Below are 27,853 nucleotides of genomic sequence, written 5' to 3'. Positions count from 1 at the left end.
TTACCTTAATGTATCTCTGCTCCCCCCCTCCCCCCTCCTCAACCCCCCCTGTCCCCCGCCTGCCCCGCGTCACGTGACTGTGTATGGGCAGTTCCCATGGCGACCCGTGGGTGTTTACGCCTGTCCTTCTCTCTGCCATCCTCATCCAGCATGCCATCGCTTTTTTGTTTGAAGGAGGAGTCTGGGAATAAACCTCCAGTGGTAACGTATACGCCACTCTTCTTCCTCTTCCTCCTCTTCCTCCTCCTCCTCCTCCTCCCTTTCTTCCTCCTCCTCCTCCTCTTCCTCCTCATCTCTCTCTCTCAGCTAACGGACAGCCAGCCAGACAGACAGAAAGACACTCCAACCCTGCGGCTGCTCTCTCTTTCTCAGCTAACTAACAGACAGCCATCCAGACAGACAGCCATCCAGACAGACAGCCAGACAGACAGACAGACAGGCAGACAGACAGACACTCCAACCCTGTGGCTTCTCTCTCTCTCTCTCTCTCTCTCTTTCTCTCTCTCTCTCTCTCTTTCTCTCTCAGTTAACAGACAGACAGACAGACATTCCAACCCTGCTCTCTGGGGATGGAAACCCTATATATTATTTATTCACTGTTATTTATGATTTTATTTTATACATGTATGTTTTATCAATATTTCTTGTTGATTCACATTCTGGTTGGAATGGACTCATTGGGGCTGATTTGATCCTGATCGGTTATCCTCTATCTGGTCTTCATGTACACTTCCACACTTGTATACTTGTGGCTCCACCATATGCTGTGTCTCAACTATCCAGTTCTTTCCAGTCTGCTAACACTGTTCTCTAGAGGAAGGAGCTTGTTGTCTTTCAGTCTGCTAACACTGTTCTCTAGAGGAAGGAGCTTGTTGTCTTTCAGTCTGCTAACACTGTTCTCTTAGAGGAAGGAGCTAGTTGTTTTTCCAGTCTGCCTAACCACAGTTCTCTAGAGGAAGGAGCTTGTTGTTTTTCCAGTCTGCTAACACTGTTCTCTAGAGGAACAGCTTGTTGTTTTCCAGTCTGCTAACCCTGTTCTCTAGAGGAAAGGAGCTTGTTGTTTTTCCAGTCTGCTAACACTGTTCTCTAGAGGAAGGAGCTTGTTGTTTTTCCAGTCTGCTAACACTGTTCTCTAGAGAAGGAGCTTGTTGTCTTTCAGTCTGCTAACACTGTTCTCTAGAGAAGGAGCTTGTTGTATTTTCCAGTCTGCTAACACTGTTCTCTAGAGGAAGGAGCTTGTTGTTTTTTCCAGTCTGCTAACACTGTTCTCTAGAGGAAGGAGCTTGTTGTTTTTCAGTCTGCTAACACTGTTCTCTAGAGGAAGGAGCTTGTTGTTTTCCAGTCTGCTAACACTGTTCTCTAGAGGAAGGAGCTTGTTGTTTTTCAGTCTGCTAACACTGTTCTCTAGAGGAAGGAGCTTGTTGTTTTCCCAGTCTGCTAACACTGTTCTCTAGAGGAAGGAGCTTGTTGTTTTTCCAGTCTGCTAACACTGTTCTCTAGAGGAAGGAGCTTGTTGTTTTTCCAGTCTGCTAACACTGTTCTCTAGAGGAAGGAGCTTGTTGTTTTTCAGTCTGCTAACACTGTTCTCTAGAGGAAGGAGCTTGTGTTTTCCAGTCTGCTAACACTGTTCTCTAGAGGAAGGAGCTTGTTGTTTTTCAGTCTGCTAACACAGTTCTCTAGAGGAAGGAGCTTGTTGTTTTCCAGTCTGCTAACACTGTTCTCTAGAGGAAGGAGCTTGTTGTTTTTCCAGTCTGCTAACACTGTTCTCTAGAGGAAGGAGCTTGTTGTTTTTCCAGTCTGCTAACACTGTTCTCTAGAGGAAGGAGCTTGTTGTCTTTCAGTCTGCTAACACTGTTCTCTAGAGGAAGGAGCTTGTTGTCTTTCAGTCTGCTAACACTGTTCTCTAGAGGAAGGAGCTTGTTGTTTTTCAGTCTGCTAACACAGTTCTCTAGAGGAAGAGCTTGTTGTTTTTCAGTCTGCTAACACTGTTCTCTAGAGGAAGGAGCTTGTTGTTTTTCAGTCTGCTAACACTGTTCTCTAGAGGAAGGAGCTTGTTGTTTTCCAGTCTGCTAACACTGTTCTCTAGAGGAAGGAGCTTGTTGTTTTTCAGTCTGCTAACATCATGCAAGCGGACAGACAAGTGAAAATTATGGTCAGTAATGAAAATTTTAAGCTCGTCTCTCAATTCAAAAATAAGTGTCAATACTTTGCCCCTTGATAACCAGCGCACCTCTGTATGTTGTAAAAGCGTTACACGGTCGCTGCCCATACTATTGCATAATTCAGAAAATACACGAGAGTTCAGGGGCCTTGCTTTAACAAAGTTAAACCATTTTCACTGTAGTGTCCAAAACGTCTTTCAAGTTGTCAGGCATTCCCTTGGCAGCAACAGCCTCTTGGTGGATGCTGCAGTGTACCCAAGTGGCGTTGGGAGAAACTGATTGCACGCACGTTACCACTCTACCATGTCTCCCTGTCATGGCTTTTGCGCCAAAGTCCATTGGACGTCGTTTTCTGGTCTCACTTGATTTCTTCTTTCTCCTTAGTGGTTCAGTCACTCAAGTGCCTTGTGGTTGTACTGTCTGTTGTTCCACTGCATGTCCACCAGAGAGCGCTATAGTCTCAGCTCACTGCTTCATCACAACTCTTTTCTGCACTTCCTTTCTTTTCTTTCTTTCTTTCTTTCTTTCTGTCTCCCATCCCTCTTTTCACTGCAGTGTCTCGTTTGACATGTGAGCCATAACTCTGTTCAGCGTGTGCGCTGCTTGTGTGTGTGTGTGTGTGTGTGTGTGTGCTCAGCAAAGTACTGTGCTGCAGTAAGTCTTGTGCTTGGTTTGTCAGATTTCTTTTCTCTGCTGTGTTGGTAGATTATTGTCTGGCTGTGGAGTTTATGACATGTCTTGATCATTTCTCTAAACATCGTGGCAAAGTCATCTGTATTGTGGGTTAATTCTGGGCCTTTTGGTCTGAATAACTCATTCAACAATAGGTAGTTAATTGTTGTTTTTTCCCTCCCTCCCTCCCTCCCTCCCTCCCTCCCTCCCTCCCTCCCTCCCTCTCTGTCAGATCCGTTATAGGAAGGATAAGGTTCTGTCTAAGCAGACTCCTACTTTTCCTCTGGTGTCTGGTGTAAGGGATCTGTCTAATGGCTGTGCCATAGCTGCTGTTCTGCACTACTACTGTCCTGACCTGCTGCCACTGGAGGGTACACACACACACACACACACACACACACACACACACAACACACACACACACACACACACACACAAACCTTTGATATCTACCCCTCTCCCTTCCTCCCTCCTCCTCTGGCTTCACCCTCCTCCTACCCCTTCACCCTCCTGCATCCTCTCCCTTCCCCCTCTCTTCCTCTTCCTCCCCCTCCCCTCTTCCTCCTCCTCCTCATGCCCCTCTCCTCTAGATGTGTGTCTGAAGGACACCATGTCAGTAGCAGACAGTCTGTATAACCTGCAGCTGATCAGAGAGATCAGTGAGACCAGTCTACAGAGGTGCTGTCACCTGGAGCTGGAGGACCTGCTCTACGCCCCGCCCACACTACACGTAGGTACATCTCTGTCCAGGACATATTACTGCACCTCTCCACAACACTACACATATGTACAACTCTGTCCAGGACATAGTACTACACCTCTAAACCAACACTACACGTATGTGCAACTCTATAGCGCCATCTCTGTCCAGAACATAGACTTATAGATGTAGGAACATACAGATGCAGGATCTTAATTTGAGCCACTTTGCTACAGCAGGAAAATAATCCTGCAGCAATAGGAGAATGTTGATTATTATGTGGATTATAATATAATGGACATTTTTTGTAGGGGTTGATACATTTTTAATCAGGGCAAATCAAGTCTGACATTTTTAAGCAGACATTACAAACTTTAGAAGCCTTTTTAAACCTTAAACACCCTACAAATTCTCATCAACAGTTTGAGCTTCTAATTTTAAAAATTAATCTCTCCAGAAAAAGTCTCTGACTGTTGCTGCTTGTTATATACCCCCCTCAGCTCCCAGCTGTGCCCTGGACACCATATGTGAATTGATTGCCCCTCATCTATCTTCAGAGTTCGTTCTGCTAGGTGACCTAAAATGGGATATGCTTAACACCCCGGCAGTCCTACAATCTAAGCTACATGCCCTCAATCTCACACAAATGATCAAGGAACCCACCAGGTACAACCCTAAATCCGTAAACATGGGCAAACTCATAGATATTATCCTGGCCAACTTGCCCTCCAAATACACCTCTGCTGTTTTCAATCAGGATCTCAGCGATCACTGCCTCATTGCCTGCATCCGCTAGGGGTCCGCGGTCAAACGACCACACCTCATCATTGTCAAATGCTCCCTAAAACACTTCTGCGAGCAGGCCTTTCTAATCGACCTGGCCTGGGTAATCTGGAAGGATATTGACCTCATCCCGTCAGTCGAGGATGCCTGGTCGTTCTTTAAAAATAATTTCCTCACCATCTTAAATAAGCATGCCCCTAAGAACAGATATAGCCCTTGGTTCACTCCAGACCTGATTGCCCTCGACCAGCACAAAAACATCCTGTGGCGGACTGCACTAGCATCGAATAGTCCACGCGATATGCAACTTTTGGGGATGTCAGAAACCACTACACACAGTCAGTTAGGAAAGCAAAGGCTTTTTCAAAGAGAAATGTGCATCCTGTAAAACTACAAAAAGTCCAAAAAGTTTTGGGACACTGTAAAGTCCATGGAGAATAGGAGCAACTCCTCCCAGCTGCCCACTGCACTGAGGCGAGGTAACACTGTCGCCACCGATAAATCCACGATAATCGACAATTTGAATAATTATTTCTCTACGGCTGACCATGCTTTCCTCCTGGCTACCCTAACCCCGGCCAACAGCTCCACCCCCCCCCCCGCAGCTACAAGCCTCCCCAGCTTCTCCTTCACATAAATCCAGATAGCAGGACCCGTACAAATCAGCTGGGCTAGACAATCTGGACCCTCTCTTCTAAAATTATCCACCGCCATTGTTGCAACCCCTATTACCAGTCTGTTCAACCTCTCTTTCGTATTGTCTGAGATCCCTAAAGATTGGAAAGCTGCCGCGGTCATCCCCCTCTACAAAGGGGGAGACACTCTAGACCCAAACTGTTACAGACTATATCTATCCTGCCCTGCCTATCTAAAGTCTCCGAAAGCCAACAAACAGATCACTGACCATTTCGATTCCCACCGTACCTTCTCCGCTGTGCAATCTGGTTTCCGAGTTGGTCACGGGTGCATCTCAGCCACGCTCAAGGTCCTTGAGCGCCATCGATAAAAGACAGTACTTAGCAGCCGTCTTCATCGACCTGGCCAAGGCTTTCAACCTCTGTCAATCACTGTATACTTATCGGCAGACTCAACAGCCTTGGTTTCTCAAATGACTGCCTCACCTGGTTCACCAACTACTTCTCAGAAAGAGTTCAGTGTGTCAAATCAGAGGGCCTGTTGTCCGGACCTCTGGCAGTCTCTATGGGGGTACCACAGGGCTCAATTATCGGGCAGACTCTTTTCTCTGTATATATCAACGATGGGGCTCTTGCTGCAGATCCCTGATCCACCTCTATGCAGACGACACCATTCTGTATACATCTGGCCCTTCTTTGGACACTGTGTTAACAAACCTCCAAACGAGCTTCAATGCCATACAAACTCTCCTTCCGTGGCCTCCAACTGCTCTTAAACGCTAGTACAACTAAATGCATGCTTTTCAACCGATCGCTACCTGCACCCGCCCGCCCGACTAGCATCACTACTCTGGACGGTTCTGACTTAGAATATGTGGGACAACTACAAACACCTAGGTGTCTGGCTAGACTGTAAAATATCTTTCCAGACTCACATTAAACATCTTCAATCCGAAATTAAATCTAGAATCGGCTTCCTGTTTCGCAACAAAACCTCCTTCACTCACGCTGCCAAACATACCCTCGTAAAACTTACCAATCCTCAACTTCGGCGATGTCATTTACAAAATAGCCCCCAAACCTCTACTCAGCAACCTTGATGTAGTCTATCACAGTGCCATCCGTTTTGTCACCAAAGCCCCATATACCACCCACCACTGCGACCTGTATGCTCTCATCCGCTGGCCCTCGCTACATATATACGTCGCCAGACCCACTGGCTCCAGGTCATCTATAAGTCTTTGCTAGGTAAAGCTCCACCTTATCTCAGCTCACTGGTCACCATAACAACACCCACCCGTAGCACGCGCTCCAGCAGGTATATCTCACTGGTCATCGCTGAAGTTGGAGACTCCCTCACTAACTTTAAGCACCAGCTATCTGAGCAGCTTACCGATCGCTGCAGCTGTACACAGCCCATCTGTAAATATCCCATCCAATCTATCTACCTCATCCCCATGTTGTTTTTATTTACTTTTTGGTTCTTTTGCACCCCAGTATTTCAACTTGTACATCATCATCTGCTCATCTATCACTCCAGTGTTAATTTGCTAAATTGTAATTACTTCGCTACTATGGCCTATTTATTGCCTTACCTCCTCACATCATTTGCACACACTGTATATAGACTGTCTTTTTTTTCTACTGTATTATTGACTGTATGTTGTTTACTCCATGTGTAACTTTGTGTTATTGTATGTGTCGAACTGCTTTGCTTTATATTGGCCAGGTCGCAATTGTAAATGAGAAGTTGTTCTCAACTGGCGTAACCTGGTTAAATAAAGGAGAAATAAAAAATCAAAAAGAGTGATCAAATGAAGATCCTACATCTGTACCTCTCCTTTAACCCTCCACTTCCCCGTCTGTAAACGACAGATGGTCGGCCAGAATGTTGTTACTGTAAAAAGGATTCCATTACAAAAGGTGTTCATTCCCCTATCGGGGGTTACCCTGTACCATTACTGTGTTCATTCCCCTGTCGGGGGTTACCCTGTACCATTACTGTGTTCATTCCCTGTCGGGGGTTACCCTGTACCATTACTGTGTTCATTCCCCCTGTCGGGGGTTACCCTGTACCATTACTGTGTTCATTCCCCTGTCGGGGTTACCCTGTACCATTACTGTGTTCATTCCCCTGTCGGGGGTTACCCTGTACCATTACTGTGTTCATTCCCCTGTCGGGGGTTACCCTGTACCATTACTGTGTTCATTCCCCTGTCGGGGGTTACCCTGTACCATTACTGTGTTCATTCCCCTGTCGGGGGTTACCCTGTACCATTACTGTGTTCATTCCCCTGTCGGGGGTTACCCTGTACCATTACTGTGTTCATTCCCCTGTTGGGGGTTACCTGTACCATTACTGTGTTCATTACCCTGTTGGGGGTTACCCTGTACCATTACTGTGTTCATTCCCATGTTGGGGGTTACCCTGTACCATTACTGTGTTCATTCCCCTGTTGGGGTTACCCTGTACCATTACTGTGTTCATTCCCCTGTTGGGGGTTACCCTGTACCATTACTGTGTTCATTCCCCTGTTCTCCTTCAGGTGAACATCATGAGCTTCATAGCAGAGCTGCTGGGATGGTTCGAGGTGCATAAACCTGACTTTGTCAAGCCATTACTACCTCTAGACCTGACAGGTAGGGGAGGTCTGTGTGTGTGTGTAGGGGAGTGCTCTCTCTCTCTGTGTGTGTGTGGAGGGGAGTGCTCTCTCTCTCTCTGTGTTTGTGTGTGTGTGTGTGTGTGTGTGTGTGTGTGTGTGGTGTGTGTGTGTGTGTGTGTGTGTGTGTGTGTGTGTGTGTGTGTGTGTGTGTGTGTGTGTGTGTGTGTGTGTGTGTGTGTGTGTGTGTGTGTGTGTGTGTGTGTGTGTGTGTGTGAGAAAGAGAGTGGAAGGAGATAGAGAGAGAGCGAGAGAGAGAGATTAGACTGCTGTATAACCTGTTTAGATGGCCTTATGGTTGATAACATGAATAGGTTTCTCTTTGTGCCAGATGCCTCAGGGTTGTTGGACTGCACCAGTCCTGTCAGTGGGAACAGCAACAGGTAACATCAGGACACATTCATTCTACATGTAGTTATAGTTAGACAGGTAACATCAGGACACATTCATTCTACATGTAGTTATAGTTAGACAGGTAACATCAGGACACATTCATTCTACATGTAGTTATAGTTTGACAGTGCAAAGCAACCGGAAACTACAGCAATCAATCAAGTGCAATGCATTTCCACGTTCTTTCACATCCATTACTATGAGTCTGTGTTATATCCTGAATCTCATTGGCGTCTCGATAACACAGTCCTCGTCATGATGTGTTACGGGTCTAGACCCCAGAGAGCAGTGAGGAACCAAACAGAAACACATCCACATGTTTATTGTATCTATGGGCAGAACGAGACGTATATTACAGATAGAGTCATTGTGAATAATAATGTGTTTTCTGTTCCAGTGGCTCTCCCTCCTATATCTTCAAACAGCCCTTTGTCCCCATATCCTCTCCTGCGTCATCTGGTAAGAGAGATGAGGATTGTGGGTAATGTAGTTTAAAGCTGCCTTTCTGCGTCTGTGGGCTTTTCCCCCATTGCATTCTCCTCGTTGTCCTCTCTCCTCGTCTACTTCTCAAAACCCATTGGAGGGTAAAGGTCAGAGGGGAGGGACCTCTGGCTTCTCATCCAATGGGTTTTGAGAAGACGACGAGGAAAGAGGACACGGGGAGTATGCAATTGAGAGAAGTCTAAGTGTTGGAGATCTCTTCCTGACTACATCTCCCTTTCTGTCACATTTAGAAGGGAACATGTGGACCAAGAAACAGATCCGGTGAGTAGGATGGCGGACTGTTTCAGCCTGGGGAGATATTTATTTAGGACCATCCTCCTAGTTCATTGGACCTCTCTCTCTCTCTCTCTCTCTCTCTCTCTTCCTCCTTCTTTCTCTCCATCTCTCTCTTCCTCCTTCTTTCTCTCCATCTCTCTCTCTTCCTCCTTCTCTCTCCCTACCTCTTTCTCTCTCTCACTCTCTCTCTCTCTTCTCCTTCTTTCTCTCATCTCTCTCTCTTCCTCTCTCTCTTTCTCTCTTCTCCTTCTTCTCTCCATCTCTCTCTCCTCCCTCTCTCTCTCTCTCTCTCTCTCTCTCTTCCTCCTCTCTCTCTCTCTCTCTCTCTTCCTCCTTCTTTCTCTCATCTCTCTCTCTCTTCCTCCCCTCTTTCTCCTCCCTCTGTCTCTCTCGCTCTTCACCCCCCCCCCCCCCCCCCCCCCCCCCCCCCCCCCCCCCCCCCTCTCCTCTCTCTATTCCCCCTCTCTCTCTCCAGTCGTCCACTCTCGGCTGTGACCTTCAGTATTCCATTCGGTCTGGACAGTGACGTGGACGTTGTCATGGGCAACCCCGTGCATTCCGCCAGCACCAACAGCCTGACCGCCGGCGTGCCCGCCATGATGACTTCATCGAGCAGGATGTCATCGGGGATGACACGGGTCCCCTACAGCCCCCCCGAGGACCTCAGTCACCTGGTCAGCGCCTCCGTCCCTCAACGCTCCTCCTGGGGCCCGCACACACACTCACATCCACCGGCCCTAGGGGAGCTGCCGACAGTCGAGATCATCCCACACTCCTGGAGGAGAAAGAGGTGGAGGAGGGAAAAGAGGAGAGAAAGGAGGAGGAGGAGGAGGAGGAGGAAGGCCAGAGCCACGCTTGCGTCCAGAAGGAGCTCCTGCAGGTTTCTTCCTTCATTCTCCTGAATACGACCTGACCCAGCTCAGCAGCTCCGCCCCCTGCCGCTCCGGAATGCTCTACCGACCAATAGGAGGGGAGGGGGGCGGAGGAGAGAAGCGGAGAGTGGGAGGCAGGGAGAAGGGGGAGAAGGGGAGATCGGATGGCTCGCGGGACGATGACTCAGTCCTCCTCAACGGAAGTGTGGACTCATCGGAAGCTTCTGACGACCTTCCTAGAAACGCCCCTGGCAACGTCCGCCCTGGCCATGGTCGTCACGGCAACGGCAGCATCAGCAACACCGGTGGCAGCAGTGACAGCCCACAGATGACGAGCTTTGCCGAGCGGCGGGACAGAAGGAGACAGTCGGCCGCACCGGGAGAGGAGTCGGCCAGCACCCCGACCACCCCCACCCTCCATACCCCCACCCACACCACCCCCACCCTCCATACCCCCACCCACACCAACCCCAGCCCAGGAGGGAAGCACCCTGAAACGGGTACAGAGGCCTGGGAGCTGGGGGCCCGCCTGGAGGAGAAACGCAGAGCCATCGAGGCCCAGAAGAGACGCATAGAGGCCATATTCACCAGACACAGACAGAGGCTGGGCAAGACTGCCTTCCTTCAGCTGAAGAGAGGAGAGGGAGGAGAGGAGCCTATATCTCTGGAGGAGCGTCTCAGCCGCATGGAGGAGCAGCTGAAAGAGGAGGAGGAGAGAGAAGAGGGAGAGGAGAAAGGGAAGGAGAAAGATAAGGCAGACGAAGGGAACTCCCGTCCGCAGGCGCCGATTGGAGAAGCAGGTGACGTTTTCCATGGATACGAGAAAGGGGGCTGAGAAAGGGGCGGATAAATGGGAGGGGCCTGAGCCGGGGGGAGGGGCTGTTCTAGGGGAGTATAATGAGGTGGTCCTGAAGCTGAGTGAGGCTCTGAGGTCACTACAGAACGACATGCAGAAACTGACCCAACAACAACAACAGCTAATGGGCAAGAAGACCACACCCAAACCCACACCTAAAACTACACCTAAAACCACACCTAAAACTACACCCAAACCACACCTAAAACGACACCCAAAACAACACCTAAAACGACACCCAAAACAACACCTAAAAGTACACCCAGGACACCACCCAGGACCCCCACTAAGAGTCCGACTAGAACCCCGACCAAGAGCATCAGTAAGGCGTGGGTGATTCCTTCAGGCTCCAAACCCCCCACCTCCACTACCTCCCCCTCTCGCAGGGCCCTCCCCCAGCTCTCCTCCACCCCTCCCAAAAACCCCACCTCCACTACCTCCCCCTCTCGCAGGGCCCTCCCCCAGCTCTCCTCCAAACCCTCCCAAACCCCCATCTCCTCCTCCTGCCCTGCCCCACGCACAAAGATCCACTCCTCCTCCCCCCGTAGCCCTAAGCACCACCCGCGCCCCTCCCAACCCCACCCCCGCCCTTCTGAGTTGAAGTTCCCTCCTTCCACCCGTGTCCTCACCCCCCCGCAGCATGTGGACTCCCTCCCACACCTGCGACGCGTCTCCCCCAGCCAGTGCCAGGTCCAGACCTCCTCCTCTTTCCGTATCGGGGGCCCCTGCACCCCCCAGGAACCCCCTGCCGCCATGCTGCCCCAGCCCGAGGAGAGTACCTCGGAGACGGGCTCCAGCGAGACGCAGTTCAGCCTGGAGCTGGAGGAGCAGGAGGGTTTAGGGGGAGGCCGGCCCGTGTTTCCCCAGCCCAGGAGAGGCCGTTCTGGGGGGTGGCAGCAGCTCTGGAGCCCCCTCCGAGGGCTCCTTTGAGAGCGAGACCCTGTCGCTGTCGGCCGCTTACTGCGGAGGAGGGGAGGGAGGGGGAGGAGGAGGAGGGAGGAGGGAATCGTTGCAGCCTGATGGAGGTGTCATTGTCATCCCTGGGAGGGCCAGAGGGGGGCAGTGATGAGCCAACTGACACAGAAGGACAGGAGTTCTTCTCTGACTCCATGAGCGACCACACAGAACCTCCAACAGAGAAACGTTGGAACCGACTGAACCCACGGGAGAACCGAGAGAAATCTACGGGGGGATAAATAGAACAGACACAGAACACAGAACTCCGAGAACCCTCAGTGGAACCCACAGAGCAGACGGAACTGGAGGCGGAGAGGAGGGGTTGGATTCTTCTTCAAGGTGAGTTCTGGCGGGAGGGAGAGACAGAGAGAGAATAGTCCCTCCCAGAAACAAGCCCTAACTAACCCTCTGCCCTCTAGGCCCTTAGATGTAGATAAGACAACGTTAATTGAAGTTCATCGTTTCATTATTGACTCATAAGGAAATCAAAGACGATGTGTTTCTAGTGGTAGCCAATAAAGTAATGACAATGTGTGTGTGTGTTGTGGTGTGTGTGTGTGGTGTGCGCAGGAGAGGTGCGTTGTGAAGATGAGATGGCTCAGAGGAGCTGCTCGTTTGGGGAACAGCAGAAAAGAGCAGAGGACCTGAAGAGGAGGATACAGTGGATGAACAGGAGAGAGAGCAGGTGACACACACACACACACGCAGACACCACGCAGACACACACATCATCCACTCAGCAAATAAACAGACAGCAGACAGAGACCCACAGACACACTCATCATCCACTCAGCAAATAAACATACAGACACACGACAGACAGTCACACAGACCGACGACAGACACACAGACACACATCATCCACTCAGCAATATACAGACAGACAGACCGACAGACAGACACACCGACACACTCTCATCCATCAAGCAAATAAACATACAGACACACAGACAGACAGTCACACAGAACCGACGGACAGACACACAGACACACTCATCATCCACTCAGCAATAAACTACAGATCACACCATAACACTAACCCCCCCCTTCCCTCCCCCCCTTTTTCCTTTAGACCCCCCTCTGAGGAGGAGGAGCGAAGAGGCTTTCTTCCACAGACCCCTCCCCTGTCCTGCACCCCTCCCCCCGCCGCGTGTCCCCTCCCTCACCCCCCCGACCACGCCCAGTCGCCGTGGTGATTTCACTCGCGGAAGGAGTACGCCACCGCCAGCAGATACGCATCATGTCTGACCTGGATAACGTGCTGCGTCAGAAACACACCAATCAGGGACGAGTCGCCCGCCAAGAAGTCCCGCCCCCGACCTCGGAGCATGACCCGGGAGGAGTCACAGCTGTCCCGCAGCCCAGCCAAAGCACTATGGGTAATGGAATTGTAACGATAGGGTGTCTGTTTGTATGTGTTAGCCAGAAGCTCTACTGCTCCCCTTTACAGTGTCTGGGGGGGGGACGGGGGACGGAGGTGCAGGCTTTTGTTCCAGCCCAGCACTCTGATGCTCTCGTCTTCTGCTGCTTTACTCTGCATAATGACAAGTTATCAACATACTGTACATCTTCTCTCTCTCTTTTCTCTCTCTCNGCTTTGCCGAGCGGCGGGACAGAAGGAGACAGTCGGCCGCACAGGGAGAGGAGTCGGCCAGCACCCCGACCACCCCCACCCTCCATACCCCCACCACACCACCCCACCCTCCATACCCCCACCACACCAACCCCAGCCCAGGAAGGGAAGCACCCTGAAACGGGTACAGAGGCCTGGGAGCTGGGGGCCCGCCTGGAGGAGAAACGCAGAGCCATCGAGGCCCAGAAGAGACGCATAGAGGCCATATTCACCAGACACAGACAGAGGCTGGGCAAGACTGCCTTCCTTCAGCTGAAGAGAGGAGAGGGAGGAGGAGGAAGCCTATATCTCTGGAGGAGCGTCTCAGCCGCATGGAGGAGCAGCTGAAGAGGAGGAGGAGATAGAAGAGGAGTAGGAGAAAGGGAGGAGAAAGATAAGGCAGACGAAGGGAACTCCCGTCCGCAGGCGCGATTGGAGAAGCAGGTGACGTTTTCCATGGATACGAGAAAGGGGGGCTGAAAAGGGGCGGATAAAATGGGAGGGGCCTGCAGCCGGGGGAGGGGCTGTTCTAGGGGAGTATAATGAGGTTGGTCCTGAAGCTGAGTGAGGCTCTGAGGTCACTACAGAACGACATGCAGAAAACTGACCCAACAACAACAACAGCTAATGGGCAAGAAGACCACACCCAAACCCACACCTAAAACTACACCTAAAACCTACACTAAAACTACACCAAAACCACACCTAAAACGACACCCAAACAACACCTAAAACGACACCCAAAACAACACCCTAAAAGTACACCCAGGACACCACCCAGGACCCCCCACTAGAGAGTCCGACTAGAACCCCGACCAGAGCCATCAGTTAAGGCGTGGGTGATTCCTTCAGGCTCCAAACCCCCCCACTCCACTACCTCCCCCTCTCGCAGGGCCCTCCCCCCAGCTCTCCTCACCCCTCCCAAAACCCCACCCTCCACTACCTCCCCTCTCGCAGGGACCCTCCCCCAGCTCTCCTCCAACCCTCCCCAAAACCCCCCATCTCCTCTCCTGCCCTGCCCCACGCACAAAGATCCACTCCTCCTCCCCCCGTAGCCCTAAGCACCACCCGCGCCCCTCCCAACCCCACCCCCGCCCTTCTGAGTTGAAGTTCCCTCCTTCCACCCGTGTCCTCACCCCCCCGCAGCATGTGGACTCCCTCCCACACCTGCGACGCGTCTCCCCCAGCCAGTGCCAGGTCCAGACCTCCTCCTCTTTCCGTATCGGGGGCCCCTGCACCCCCCAGGAACCCCCTGCCGCCATGCTGCCCCAGCCAGAGGAGAGTACCTCGGAGACGGGCTCCAGCGAGACGCAGTTCAGCCTGGAGCTGGAGGAGCAGGAGGGTTTTAGGGGGAGGCCGGCCCGTGTTTCCCCAGCCCAGGAGAGGCCGTTCTGGGGGTGGCAGCAGCTCTGGAGCCCCCTCCGAGGGCTCCTTTGAGAGCGAGACCCTGTCGCTGTCGGCCGCTTACTGCGGAGGAGGGGAGGGAGGGGGAGGAGGAGGAGGAGGAGGGAATCGTTGCAGCCTGATGGAGGTGTCATTGTCATCCCTGGGAGGGCCAGAGGGGGGCAGTGATTGAGCCAACTGACACAGAAGGGACAGGAGTTCTTCTCTGACTCCATGAGCGACCACACAGAACCTCCAACAGGAGAAACGTTGGAACCGACTGAACCCACGTGAGAACCGAGAGAATCTACGGGGGATCAAATAGAACAGACACAGAACACAGAACTCCGAGAACCCTCAGTGGAACCCACAGAGCAGACGGAACTGGAGGCGAGAGGAGGGGTTGGATTCTTCTTCAAGGTGAGTCTGGCGGAGGGAGAGACAGAGAGAGAATAGTCCCTCCCAGAAACAAGCCCTAACTAACCCTCTGCCCTCTAGGCCCTTAGATGTAGATAAGACAACGTTAATTGAAGTTCATCGTTTCATTATTGACTCATAAGGAAATCAAAGACGATGTGTTTCTAGTGGTAGCCAATAAAGTAATGACAATGTGTGTGTGTGTGTTTGTGGTGTGTGTGTGTGTGTGCGCAGGAGGAGGTGCGTTGTGAAGATGAGATGGCTCAGAGGAGAGCTGCTCTGTTGGGGAGACAGCAGAAAAGAGCAGAGGACCTGAAGAGGAGGAGACAGTGGAATGAACAGGAGAGAGAGAGCAGGTGACACACACACACACACGCAGACACACACGCAGACACACACATCATCCACTCAGCAAATAAACAGACAGACAGACAGACAGACACACAGACACACTCATCATCCACTCAGCAAATAAACATACAGACACACAGACAGACAGTCACACAGACCGACGGACAGACACACAGACACACACATCATCCACTCAGCAAATAAACAGACAGACAGACCGACGGACAGACACACAGACACACTCATCATCCACTCAGCAAATAAACATACAGACACACAGACAGACAGTCACACAGACCGACGGACAGACACACAGACACACTCATCATCCACTCAGCAAATAAACAGACAGATCATCACCATAACACTAACCCCCCCTTCCCCTCCATCTTTCCTTTAGACCCCCCCTCTGAGGAGGAGGAGCGAAGAGGCTTTCTTCCACAGACCCCTCCCCTGTCCTGCACCCCTCCCCCCGCCGCCGGTGTCCCCTCCCTCACCCCCCCGACCACGCCCAGTCGCCGTGGTGATTTCACGCGGAAGGAGTACGCCCACCGCCAGCAGATACGCATCATGTCTGACCTGGATAACGTGCTGCGTCAGAAACACACCAATCAGGGACGAGTCGCCGCCAAGAAGTCCCGCCCCCGACCTCGGAGCATGACCCGGGAGGAGTCACAGCTGTCCCGCAGCCCAGCCAAGAGCACTATGGGTAATGGAATTGTAACGATAGGGTGTCTGTTTGTATGTGTTAGCCAGAAGCTCTACTGCTCCCCTTTACAGTGTCTGGGAGGGGGGACGGGGGGACGGAGGTGCAGGCTTTTGTTCCAGCCCAGCACTCTGATGCTCTCGTCTTCTGCTGCTTTACTCTGCATAATGACAAGTTATCAACATACTGTACATCTTCTCTCTCTTTTTCTCTCTCTCCCTCCTCCTCTCTCTCCCTTCTTCTCTCTCTCTTCTTCTCTCTCTCCCTTCTTCTCTCCCTCCTCTCCCTCCCTCCTCTCTCCATTCTTATCTCTCTCTTCTTCTCTCTCTCCCTTCTTCTCTCTCTCCCTCCTCTCTCTCCCTCCGCTCTCCCTTCTTCTCTCCCTCCTCTCCCTTCTTATCTCTCTCTTCTTCTCTCTCTCCCTTCTTCTCTCTCTCCCTCCTCTCTCTCCCTCCTCTCTCCCTTCTTATCTCTCTCTTCTTCTCTCTCTCTCTCTCTCCCTCCTCTCCCTCCTCTCTCTCCCTCCTCTCTCCCTTCTTTTCTCTCTCTTCTCTCTCTCTCTCCCTTCTTTTCTCTCTCTTCTCTCTCTCCCTTCTCTCCCTCCTCTCTCCCTTCCTATCTCTCTCTTCCTCCCTCTCTCCTACCTCTCCCTCCTTATCTCTCTCTTCTTATCTCTCTCTTCTTATCTCGCTCTTCTTCTCTCTCTCCCCCCTCTCTCTGTCCTCTCTCTCCCTCCTTCTCTCTCCAGGTTCTAAGTTGACTAAGGTGGTACTCTCACTCCTCTCTCAACCTGGCTGCTATGGCTGACGACACCGTCCCTGACGACACCGTTCCCTGACAACACCGTCCCTAGCAAGAAACCATCCAGGTAACACACTTACGTCGCTCTCTCTCTCTCTCCCTTTATCTCTCTCTCATTCTCTCTCTCTCTCTCTCTCCCTCATTCTCTCTCTCTCTCTCTCTCTCCCTCATTCTCTCTCTCTCTCTGTCTCTCTGTCTATCTCTCTCCTCTCTCTCTCTCCCTCTCTCTCTGTCTCTCCCTCTCTCTCTCTCTCTCTCTCTGTCTCTCCCTCTCTCTCTCTCTCTCTCTCTCTCTCTCTCTCTCTTCTCTCTCTTCTCTCTCTCTCTCATTCTATCTCTCTCTCTGTCTCTCTCTCTCTCTCTCTCTCTCATTCTGTCTCTCTCTCTGGTATATTCATCCAGGGTAAAAAAAGGCCACCCGAGTTATTCACAAATACCATACAAGTGAAAACAACAATTAATTGAAAACAGAATGAGTGGGGGCCATAATATGGGCGGGGGCCATAATGTGGGCGGGGGCCATAATGTGGGCGGGGGCCATAATGTGGGTGGGGGCCATAATATGGGCGGGGGCCATAATGTGGGTGGGGGCCATAATGTGGGCGGGGGTCATAATATGGGCAGGGGCCACAAAAAAAACGAATCATGAGGGGCCTCACTTGCTCGCTCATCTGCGTAACCACATCCATCCAAGATTTTTAAATGTTAAATCTAATTCCCTGCAATTCTACAAATGTTGCCATGGGTGGAGATTATATATTTTTTAAATAGGATATCTAAGTTAAACTGTTAAAAATTAATGGGGCCCCTCCTGGCCGGTAATTCGCCCATGATTACAAGTGTACATAGCTGGCCACTAGACTAACTCAGCAATCTAAAATCTCTCTTCCAGCCGCCCTGATTCGCCCTCACGTCTGATGTCACCGAGCCGACTGGCCAATCAGAACGGAGACAAGGACTGGGAGATCGGCTCCAATGGCTCCTCCCCTTCCATCCCAGAATACACCGGTACGACGTGATAGGAAATGGAATGATGTCAAAGAATTGTCCTGTTATAAAACTGTTGTACCCTAAATCTAAAATTGCTTGTGTGTGTGTGTGTGTGTGTGTGTGTGTGTGTGTGTGTGTGTGTGTGTGTGTGTGTGTGTGTGTGTGTGTGTGTGTGTGTGTGTGTGTGTGTGTGTGTGTGTGTGTGTGTGCGTCTGTGTGTGTGTGTGTGTGTGTGTGTGCGTGCCTATGTGTGTGCGTGCCTGTGTGTGTGTGCCTGTGTGTGCGTGCGTGCCTGTGTGTGTGTGTGCCTGTGTGTGTGTGCCTGAGTGTGTGTGCCTGTGTGTGTGTGTGTGTTTCCCAGGGCCCAAACTGTTCAAGGAGCCGAGCTTCAAGTCCAATAAGTTCATCATCCACAACGCTCTGTCTCGCTGCTGTCTGGCTGGCAAGGTCAACGAGACTCAGAAGAACAAGATGGTGGAGGTGGGATGTCCTCACTGTATTTAACCCACATAGGGCTTTATACACACACAGTGCTAACTAACCAGACCTGACTTCAAATGAGTTTTCTTTGAAATACTGCTCAGAAGTGCACACACACACACACACACACACACACACACACACACACACACACACACACACACACACACACACACACACACACACACACTGAAGACCAGTTTTCTTCCACACAAACATTATTTTCTCTCCCCCCACCAGGAGATGGAGAAGAGTCCAGCCAACCACTTCCTGATTCTGTTCCGTGATTCCAACTGTCAGTTCCGAGCCGTCTACACCATGAGCCCCGAGACTGACGAGCTCATCCGATTGGCCGGGGTGGGGCCCGCGTGTCGTAAGCCCCGCCCTGGTGGAGTCCATCTATAAGTACAGCTCCGACAGGAAACAGTTCAGCTGTATCCCGTCCAAGACCATGTCCATGAGTGTCGACGCCTTCACCTTACCAGGACACCTGTGGCACAGCAAGAGGCCTGGCAAGCCTAAATAACCATGTATATACATACATACACACCTGTGGCACAGCAAGAGGCCTGGCAAGCCTAGATAACCATGTATATACATACATACACACCTGTGGCACAGCAAGAGGCCTGGCAAGCCTAAATAACCATGTATATACATACATACACACCTGTGGCACAGCAAGAGGCCTGGCAAGCCTAAATAACCATGTATATACTGTCTATACATACAGGAATGGATACACACACACACAAACACACACAAACAACTGAATTAATGTTTGTCCTGCATGGGACACACTACCCCTCTCGCCCTTCTCATCGGACCTACTGACTGTTGACGAGGTGCTTTCTCTCCCCTGTATGTGCATGGAAATGGAACAGTCCAACTATCCACCCTTATGGAGAAGGCTCTAAGACTCGTCCACACGCGGGGGATACTGTAGACCAGTTGTTGTTGTAAAAATGACCTTTTCAATCTTAAATGGTGACACTACACAGAAACAAACTCTACACAAAAAGTGTATCTTTCTCTTTTTTTAGTTAAAACATTCTCCTGTAAATGTCTGAGGTACAAAATGATTGTTTCTCTGATACCCATAAACCCTTTGGCCTTCTGTTCTGTTCACTACTAGCTGAAAGGCTGGAGGCATGCTGATAGCCATTGTGTTGACTAAAGTTTTCTGTTTTATAACACGATCCTTCTAAGGCCTTCTGCTCAACGACTGGCAGGCGCAGGACTGTTATTATCCTGCAAACCGCGGTGAAAACAAGGAATGGAAGACGTGTTCTTTAATGTGAATAGGAGAAAAGAACAGGAGATGTGTGTTCACCAAATAGCACAAAAATCAAAGATTGTGAATAGTTGTGACGGACGGGCCATCACTAAGGGACGGGCCATCACTAAGGGACGGGCCATCACTAAGGCCTAGATTCAATCCGATTCCGCACTATAGCTCGACTGAAATTTAAAAGCACTGTTCCCGCATTCTCCAAGACTGCATTCTCGACAAACGCTGAATACGTTGGCCAAATCGGAAATGACCTTTAAATTTCAATCGCGCTATAAGGCAGATGTTCTGCGCTATAGATTGAATCCCCAATCTGCCATAACTGATTTGTATTAAGACGCTGTAGCATGGACATGTGGTCTCACAGTGCTTGACTTGGACAGGAGCTCACCGGGACTGAGTACCGAACAGCACCTCAGATGTTCTAGTGCTTGACTTGGACAGGAGCTCACCGGGACTGAGTACCGAACAGCACCTCAAATGTTCTAGTGCTTGACTTGGACAGGAGCTCACCGGGACTGAGTACCGAACAGCACCTCAGATGTTCTAGTGCTTGACTTGGACAGGAACTCACCGGGACTGAGTACCGAACAGCACCTCAAATGTTCTACTGCTTGACTTCCTGCACCTCTTACAGAACATTATCTCTAAACCGTTGCAGAGTTCCTGCACCTCTTACAGAACATTATCTCTAAACCGTTGCAGAGTTCCTGCACCTCTTACAGAACATTATCTCTAAACCTTTGCAGAGTTCCTGCACCTCTTACAGAACATTATCTCTAAACCGTTGCAGAGTTCCTGCACCTCTTACAGAACATTATCTCTAAACCTTTGCAGAGTTCCTGCACCTCTTACAGAATATTATCTCTAAACCGTTGCAGAGTTCCTGCACCTCTTACAGAATATTATCTCTAAACCGTTGCAGAGTTCCTGCACCTCTTACAGAACATTATCTCTAAACCTTTGCAGAGTTCCTGCACCTAAATATAAACAGTACCGGAACTCAAAATGAGTACTGGCACCTATTTTAGTCCAAGTCAAGCACTGGTTGTTATGGGTTGTCAGCCAATAGAAATGTAAAACCCTGACAGTTAAAGGTCAGGGGTCAGGGGTTATGACCCACCCACGGTACAGTGGGGTTAATAAAGTAGATGTGTTTTAAAACCTGACTCTGTCGATCTGAACGAAACAGTCATCTGAACCCAAATAACTGGTGTGCCTCTTACCTCCTCTCTCTGAACCTGACTAACTGGCCTGGTCTTATCTCTCTCTCTCTCTCTCTCTCTCTGTCTCTCTCTCTCTGTCTCTCTCTGTCTCTCTCTCTCTCTCTGTCTCTCTGTCTCTCTCTCTCTCTGTCTCTCTCTCTCTGTCTCTCTCTCTCTGTCTCTCTCTCTGTCTCTCTCTCTCTCTCTCTCTCTCTCTCTCTCTCTCTCTCTCTCTCTCTCTCTCTCTCTCTCTCTCTCTCTCTCTCTCTAAGGATCGGACCAAGATGCGGCGAGGTAAGTGTTCGTCATTTTAATGTGAAAAACTGAACACTACAAAACAACAATGTGACGCTAATCAAACACTGTGCTAACAAGCAACATAACATAGACAATCACCCACAACCCACAATGACAAAACAGGCTACCTAAATATGGTTCCCAATCAGAGACAATGACTAAAACCTGCCTCTGATTGAGAACCATATCAGGCCAGACATAGAAACAGACAATCTAGACATCCAACATAGAATGCCCACTCAGATCACACCCTGACCAAACAGAACATAGAAACATACAAAGCAAACTATGGTCAGGGTGTGACACCTGCGGCAGCTAACTCACTGAGAAGACCTCAAGTAGTATTTAGTAACCTAGAAAATAAATGTGGAGAGAACTACTGTATAGAATAAATGAATATACCGAAATATATGTACATTCTACTAGAGTATAGTGGTAGTTTTATATACATTCTACTAGGGTATAGTGGTAGTTATATATACATTCTACTAGGGTATAGTGGTAGTTATATATACATTCTACTAGGGTATAGTGGTAGTTATATATACATTCTACTAGGGTATAGTGGTAGTTATATGTACATTCTACTAGGGTATAGTGGTAGTTATATATACATTCTACTAGGGTATAGTGGTAGTTATATATACATTCTACTAGGGTATAGTGGTAGTTATATATACATTCTACTAGGGTATAGTAGTTATTTATACATTCTACTAGGGTATAGTGGTAGTTATATATACATTCTACTAGGGTATAGTGGTAGTTATATATACATTCTACTAGGGTATAGTGGTAGTTATATATACATTCTACTAGGGTATAGTGGTAGTTATTTATACATTCTACTAGGGTATAGTGGTAGTTATTTATACATTCTACTAGGGTATAGTGGTAGTTTTATATACATTCTACTAGGGTATAGTGGTAGTTATATATACATTCTACTAGGGTATAGTGGTAGTTATATATACATTCTACTAGGGTATAGTGGTAGTTATTTATACATTCTACTAGGGTATAGTGGTAGTTTTATATACATTCTACTAGGGTATAGTGGTAGTTATATATACATTCTACTAGGGTATAGTGGTAGTTATATATACATTCTACTAGGGTATAGTGGTAGTTATATATACATTCTACTAGGGTATAGTGGGTAGTTATATGTACATTCTACTAGGGTATAGTGGTAGTTATATATACATTCTACTAGGGTATAGTGGTAGTTATATATACATTCTACTAGGGTATAGTGGTAGTTATATATACATTCTACTAGGGTATAGTAGTTATTTATACATTCTACTAGGGTATAGTGGTAGTTATATATACATTCTACTAGGGTATAGTGGTAGTTATATATACATTCTACTAGGGTATAGTGGTAGTTATATATACATTCTACTAGGGTATAGTGGTAGTTATTTATACATTCTACTAGGGTATAGTGGTAGTTATAATATATGTACATTCTACTAGAGTATAGTGGTAGTTATATATACATTCTACTAGGGTATAGTGGTAGTTATATTATATATACATTCTACTAGGGTATAGTGGTAGTTATATATACATTCTACTAGAGTATAGTGGTAGTTGTATATACATTCTACTAGGGTATAGTGGTAGTTATTTATACATTCTACTAGGGTATAGTGGTAGTTATTTATACATTCTACTAGGGTATAGTGGTAGTTATTTATACATTCTACTAGGGTATAGTGGTAGTTATTTATACATTCTACTAGGGTATAGTGGTAGTTATTTATACATTCTACTAGGGTATAGTGGTAGTTATATATACATTCTACTAGGGTATAGTGGTAGTTATATACACATTCTACTAGGGTATAGTGGTAGTTATATATACATTCTACTAGGGTATAGTGGTAGTTATAATATATGCACATTCTACTAGGGTATAGTGGTAGTTATATATACATTCTACTAGGGTATAGTGGTAGTTATATATACATTCTACTAGGGTATAGTGGTAGTTATATATACATTCTACTAGGGTATAGTGGTAGTTATATATACATTCTACTAGGGTATAGTGGTAGTTATAATATATGTACATTCTACTCGGGTCCTCAAACTCAACTCTGAACCTCTTAGCCAGTTCCACTGCATTGTTTCATTGTTCCCCTCTAATCAGGGACGGGTTGAGACCTGGGACACCAGGTGGGTGTAGTTAATATCAGGTAGAACAGAAACCCAGCATGCTCTGGACCTCGTAGGGTCAGAGTTGAATTCCCTGTACTAGGGTATGTATAGTGATAGAGTTATGTCTGTGTTCTGGACCTCGTAGGGTCAGAGTTGAACACCCTGTACTAGGGTATGTACAGTGATAGAGTTATGTCTGTGTTCTGGACCTCGTAGGGTCAGAGTTGAACACCCTGTACTAGGGTATGTACAGTGATAGAGTTATGTCTGTGTTCTGGACCTCGTAGGGTCAGAGTTGAACACCCTGTACTAGGGTATGTACAGTGATAGAGTTATGTCTGTGTTCTGGACCTCGTAGGGTCAGAGTTGAACACCCTGTACTAGGGTATGTACAGTGATAGAGTTATGTCTGTGTTCTGGACCTCGTAGGGTCAGAGTTGAACACCCTGTACTAGGGTATGTACAGTGATAGAGTTATGTCTGTGTTCTGGACCTCGTAGGGTCAGAGTTGAACTCCCTGTACTAGGGTATGTATAGTGATAGAGTTATGTCTGTGTTCTGGACCTCGTAGGGTCAGAGTTGAACACCCTGTACTAGGGTATGTATAGTGATAGAGTTATGTCTGTGTTCTGGAGGTTAAACAGGGAGTGGTATATTTATATAACTGAGATGCAACACACAAACACATCATACGCACACACACGCACACACACACACAAACATACACACACAACCACACACACATGCACACATGCACTTTTATGCTTTCTGAAAGATGGATACATACGTGTGCACAAAGACTTTCTCTTGGGTGTTCACAGACACAAACACACACACATAAACACAGACACAGACACACACACACACACACACACACACACACACACACACACACACACACACACACACACACACACACACACACACACACACACACACACACACACACACACACACACACACAGGTGTTGTTAGTGATTCCTGCTGTGTAATTGCTTTAGCCATGTGAATGGAGAATAAAGGGTGAGAGATCTGATGACACCCTGGTTAACACTCATTACTACCCAAGATGCACCACTTCACTGTCTTACAATACACCCTCCCTCCCTCCCTCCCTCCCTCCTGTCCCCTTTCTCTCTCTGTTTCTCTCCCCATCCCCTTTCTCTCTCAGCCTCTACCTGGCTCTCTCTCCCTGTTTCTCTCTCTCTCCCTGTTTCTCTCTCTCTCCCTGTTTCTCTCTCTCTCCCACCCTCCCCCCTCTCTCTGTGTCTGCGTACCTCTAAGGTGCTGAGGCATGGACTCACGTTTATCAGCGTACACAAAGAAGTTAATCAGAATACCCCCCCTCCCCATCTCCTTCCTCCTCCCTACACACCAGACACCTGAGAGCCTTTTGAAAGTCATGTTGCTACAATCAGAACTAGATATTACCTCAGGGACTAAAGGGGACATAGGAGCTAGGGTAAGGAGACATAGGCTAGGAGCTAGGGGACATAGGAGGTAGGGTAAGTAGGCCAGGAGCTAGGGGACATAGGAGGTAGGGTAAGGAGACATAGGCTAGGTGCTAGGGGACATAGGAGGTAGGGTAAGTAGGCCAGGAGCTAGGGGACATACAAGGTAGGGTAAGTAGACATAGGCTAGGAGCTAGGGGACATAGGAGCTAGGGTAAGAAGATGTAGGCTAGGAGCTAGGGGACATAGAAGGCTAGGAGCTAGGGTATGGAGACAGGCTAGGAGCTAGGATAAGGGACACAGGCTAGGAGCTAGGGGATATAGAAGGTTAGGAGCTAGGATAAGGAGACACAGGCTAGGAGCTAGGATAAGGGACACAGGCTAGGAGCTAGGGGATATAGAAGGTTAGGAGCTAGGATAAGGAGACACAGGCTAGGAGCTAGGGGATATAGAAGGTTAGGAGCTAGGATACGTAGACACAGGCTAGGAGCTAGGGGACATAGAAGGTTAGGAGCTAGGATAAGGAGACACAGGCTAGGAGCTAGGGGACATAGAAGGTTAGGAGCTAGGATAAGGAGACACAGGCTAGGAGCTAGGGGACATAGAAGGCTAGGAGCTAGGATAAGGAGACATGGGCTAGGAGCTAGGGGACATATTAGCTAGGGTAAGAAGATGTAGGCTAGGAGCTAGGGGACATAGAAGGCTAGGAGCTAGGGTAAGGAGACACAGGCTAGGCAGACAGATTGTACACTGTGTTCTAGTACTACTCCTCCAACAGTCCTCCCATCACAGGGCTGGGCTGGGGAAAACCACACAGAACGAACATAAACATTAGATTAACCATTAGACACCACACAACGTGGGCCGCTGCCAGCCATTGTCTCAGAGGTGAGAAGAGGAACGTCAGATAGACACTTTACAACTGAAGTTATGAAACTGCATTGCTTGTTGTTATCAACATGATTCTACGGTTGTAGGCCCTGTGTGTATAACCACATGTGTAAAAGTCATTTGCTTTGGTGTACACACATGTTTAATATCTCCATAGTTACATAAGCTTTATATAGTTTAATATCTCCATAGTTACATAAGATTTATATAGTTTTATATCTCCATAGTTACATAAGATTTATATAGTTTAATATCTCCATAGTTACATAAGCGTTATATAGTTTAATATCTCCATAGTTACATAAGCTTTATATAGTTTAATATCTCCATAGTTACATAAGATTTATATAGTTTAATATCTCCATAGTTACATAAGCTTTATATAGTTTAATATCTCCATAGTTACATAAGATTTATATAGTTTAATATCTCCATAGTTACATAAGATTTATATAGTTTTATATCTCCAAATTACTACATATTTTCCCACTCAAGGTGTTGTGTTTTTTCCCCCTTCTTAATCTCCCCCACCACCTCCCCCTCTCCCCCTCCTTAATCTCCCCCACCACCTCCCCTTCTCCCCCTCCTTAACAATAAGGCCTATAATTGTACCCAGAACTCCCAGGGCGACAGATGAGCAGAACACCTGAGCATCCTAACAGGTTCAATCATGACACCCTGACTGTTGTGCCAAGAGTCAATCTCTTTCTTTATCTCGCTGTTCTCTCTCCATTCTCCCACTATCATTATCTCTTTATCACTTTATCTCCTCACTCTCTTCTCTCACACTCTCTCTCTCCCATTTCTCTCTCCATTCTCCCACTATCATTCTCTCTTTATCTCTTTATCTCCTCACTTTCTTCTCTCACACACTCTCTCTCCCATTCTCTCTCCATTCTCCCACTATCATTCTCTTTATCTCTTTATCTCCTCATTCTCTTCTCTCACACTCTCTCTCTCCCATTTCTCTCTCCCATTTCTCTCTCCATTCTCCCACTATCATTCTCTCTTTATCTCTTTATCTCCTCATTCTCTTCTCTCACACACTCTCTCTCCCGTTCTCTCTCCATTCTCCCCCTATCATTCTCTCTTTATCTCTTTATCTCCTCATTCTCTTCTCTCACACTCTCTCTCTCCTGTTCTCTCTCCATTCTCCCACTATCATTCTCTCTTTATCTCCTCACTCTCTTCTCTCACACTCTCTCTCTCCCTTTCTCTCTCCTCCAGTGTCTCCCTCACCACTCTTCCTCTCTCCAACAATCCGTAAATCAATCTTAAATGTGTATCAAACGTTTAGGCACAGGGCTCGCGGTTGGGAGACCTCGAGCTGTGCAGTGCGCACACGGACATCACTTCAAATAACCCTATCTTTGATATCTGCATTTAAACGAGTCCTTCCCTTCGAAGCTTCATGCAAATGTCGTTATGCTTCATTTGATTACTTACGCTGTGATGAACAACAACAACAACACCCAACCCCTTTGGTCTTGGTGAAGAAATGCAACCGGGCCACTTTTTTTTTGCACACAGCTGCAGGCAGAGTGAATGCGCTGGCTGCCAACCGTGGGATCGTGAAAGGAGAGATCTTTCCCCACTGTGGGTGGAATCGAAGAAGGGATTTGTCCCGAAGGGTGTCTCCTCTATTCTGTTATTTTATTATTATTATTCATTTGGAATCAGTCAAAAAGTCTAAAAGAGAGGTCATCATCTGGGGGCTTTGGATTGGGTTACATAAATTCAAGTGTGACTTGCATTGAATCCCTTTCTGTGCCATGTAGACCTGTCTCAGCCAGGCATCTGTCATTATGTTGGTGTTAAATCAACAATCAATCATGAACTGTCACGATCATCACCTACACAAACTGGCTGACACACACCCAATGGTGCACACAAACTGACTGACACACACCCAATGGTGCACACAAACTGACTGACACACACCCAATGGTACTAATGTACATCCCTATTGGCACCCTATTCCCTACATAGTGCACTACTTTACCCTAATGTACATCCCTATTGGCACCCTATTCCCTACATAGTGCACTACTTTACCCTAACATACATCCCTATTGGCACCCTATTCCCTACATAGTGCACTACTTTACTCTAATGTACATCAATATTGGCACCCTATTCCCTACGTAGTGCACTACTTTACCCTAATGTACATCCCTATTGGCACCCTATTCCCTACATAGTGCACTACTTTACCCTAATGTACATCCCTATTGGCCCCCTATTCCCTACGTAGTGCACTACTTTACCCTAATGTACATCCCTATTGGCCCCCTATTCCCTACGTAGTGCACTACTTTACCCTAATGTACATCCCTATT

General features: G+C 48.3%; 1 pseudogene; it reads left to right on the top strand.

The window, feature by feature from the left end:
• LOC116352984 (calmodulin-regulated spectrin-associated protein 3-like) overlaps positions 1-20,688 on the top strand; it is a 49,847-nt pseudogene extending 29,159 nt beyond the window's left edge.
• Positions 20,689-27,853: the final 7,165 nt, after the last annotated feature.

Source organism: Oncorhynchus kisutch, unplaced genomic scaffold (genome assembly GCF_002021735.2).
Source record: "Oncorhynchus kisutch isolate 150728-3 unplaced genomic scaffold, Okis_V2 scaffold3649, whole genome shotgun sequence".
In the NCBI taxonomy this organism is placed as follows: Eukaryota; Metazoa; Chordata; class Actinopteri; order Salmoniformes; family Salmonidae; genus Oncorhynchus; species Oncorhynchus kisutch.
The sequence above is the reverse complement of the archived record's forward strand: the minus strand, read 5'-3'. Positions and strand labels throughout refer to the sequence as shown.